At 36.0% G+C, this 2,634-nt stretch overlaps 1 pseudogene; it reads left to right on the plus strand.

The window, feature by feature from the left end:
- Window positions 1-10: 10 nt before the first annotated feature.
- Window positions 11-1,541, plus strand: LOC109221437 (annotated as a pseudogene).
- The last annotated feature ends 1,093 nt before the right edge of the window (window positions 1,542-2,634 follow it).

Below are 2,634 nucleotides of genomic sequence, written 5' to 3' on the forward strand. Positions count from 1 at the left end.
TCGGTTTCACATGGGCTGGGGAATTGGACTAGGCAGGGTTGGACGGGTCTGGGACGGATCAGGCCTATTTTATTTGGGCTCAGCCATTTGGGCCCAATTTCTGGCAGCCCCTTTTGCATGTATTTTGTATTTTTGTATTTTGTATTTATTCCTTTTTCCTTAATTTTAATAATGCTAAAACAAGACAAAGACTCAATTAAACTATTTAAACTTCCTAAAATTACTTAAAACTCTATTTAGAAATAAAACGCAACAAATAATAATTAAGAGTGCAACAAGACTTTTTCTTTATTCTAAATCTAATTAATACCTAATTAATACTAACAATTGTGAAATTAAAATCCTTAAATGTATGTGCATATTTTCTGTATCTTTTATGAAAAATGCAACCAATTAACACAAAAATTCAAACAAAAATTCACAAAAAATTGTAAAATAATAAAGAAATCAATTATTTGAAACTTTTGGAATTAATTTGCTTAGGGCAAAAATCACGTGCTCACATTCATCATTTTTAGATGTTTTCACTTTATTTTATAATGTAAATATAATTTTAAAAACTATATTTTCTTACAAAAAATTACTCATCGAGATGAAAGAGACGCGCAACGCGCGTACACTAAATCTAGTATATTAAAAAAGAATTGGTAGCAATGATACAATAAGCTTCTGAAGAGGTTCTTTGTACTTTTTTCAATTCAAAATTGTGAATATATTTGCCGTACCCAGAGCCGGTGAAGAACCCGAGTTGAAAACGACCCGGATCCGAGATCCAGTGATCTCAGCAGATTTGGCGTCTAATGATCCGATTCTCAAAGACGATCGTATCGCTCGGATTTCTTCTTCTATTCGGGTCATCCCTGACTTCCCTAAACCCGGGATTATGTTTCAGGATATAACAACATTGCTACTTGATACTAAGGCTTTTAAGGACACTATCGATTTGTTTGTTGAGAGATACAAGGACAAAACATCAGTGTCGTTGCAGGTACTGAAGCAAGAGGTTTTATGTTTGGTCCACCCATTGCATTGGCTATTGGGGCAAAATTTGTCCCCAGGAGGAAACCCAAGAAATTGCGGGGGGAGGTTATTTCAGAAGAGTTTTCTTTGGAGTATAGAACAAACAAGATTATATTGGGATGCATGTAGGTGTTGTGCAAGCCGGTGCACGTGCACTTGTGGTCAGTGGCGGAGCCAGAATTTTCATTTAGGGGAGTCAAAATATAAAGAAATAAACTAACCAAGAAGTCAAGGGTGTCATTATATAGTATATATACATATGCACTTGTGAATTTGGAGAAGAGATATATATCTCATTTTTATAACAACCATTGCCAATTCTGGCCTTAATGTGTGGTTTGAAATAAGCCCTTGTTAGGTGCTTTCAGTTGAATTAAGCTATTGTGAGACATATGCTCTCATTGAATTAAGTCCAACTTCTATTGCTGTTGTAGTTGGTGGAACTCACTTCTGGGTGTATGACATCAAGTTCACCACGAGAATCAGTTCAATCTCTAAGGATTTATGAGCACCCTGTTTAATTTTTGGTTATGGTACCTGTGTTTGGTTTAAAGGAAATAAGGGAAGGATGGGAACTCATTGTTTCCTTGACCTAGGGGCAGTTATTTATTCTATTTCTTCATTGCTCCCGTGCCTCAACAACAACAAAAAACCATTAGAGTACCACTTGTGTGCAGTACCGGACATAGAATTTTGTGCATGCGGGTTCAATCTTAGAAGTACATGACTTTAGTCGTAAAATTTTAGTTGTCAAGTTGGTTCAAATAAAATATTTATACAAAATTTATGTAGCTTTAATCGTAATTTATACATATACACAATATTTATTTTTGATGAAGCGGGTTCAGTTGAACCCGCTTGCCACCACGTGCGTCCGTCACTGCTTGTGTGTATGCAGGACCTTACCCCTACCTTGGAAGGTAGAGAGCCAGGGGCGTACGCAGAATTTTTCGTAAGTGGTGTCGAAATTTATAGAGGCATACAAATGAAGGGATTACTTTAATAAAATCATACTTTAGAAAAATACAATTCAAATATAGTAGTACAGTTCTCCCCCACGAACTTTTATTTTTATAAAATATACTTATAATAGACTCGGTACAAATATTACCAAAAAAAAATCTATATAAGGCAACAAACATTTACTCAATAGCTCATTATCCAATCGAATCCATAGGACGCTGCTTCTTTCAAAAAAATTTCAAAAGAATACTAAAATATTAAGAAAAAAGTTGTTATCACCGTGGGGAGTCGAACGCTTGACCACAAGCAGAAACTGGATTGCTTCACCAACGGGCCAATATAGTTGTTAACGTCAAGTTGTGCCATTTATTATATTTAGACTATATTTTTTTTTGCTGATTATTTACATATATAGTAATAAATAAAAATTTCCGGAGCTCCGCCCCTGTAGAGAGCCTATTTTCGAAAGACCCTCGGCTCGAAACCTTATCCTTCCCAGTGCAGCTCGAGATGCTAAATTGGTCGCTGGTGGGTGTTAGGGGCTATATTTCCCTCATCCTTCACTTGAGTAAGAAGGGAAATGGTTTTGCTCCTGTTTTATGCTCTTTCTACTAATATTATGATGCTACTACGTCGATGACCCCCCACCCC

This window comes from Nicotiana attenuata, unplaced genomic scaffold (assembly GCF_001879085.1).
Source record: "Nicotiana attenuata strain UT unplaced genomic scaffold, NIATTr2, whole genome shotgun sequence".
In the NCBI taxonomy this organism is placed as follows: Eukaryota; Viridiplantae; Streptophyta; class Magnoliopsida; order Solanales; family Solanaceae; genus Nicotiana; species Nicotiana attenuata.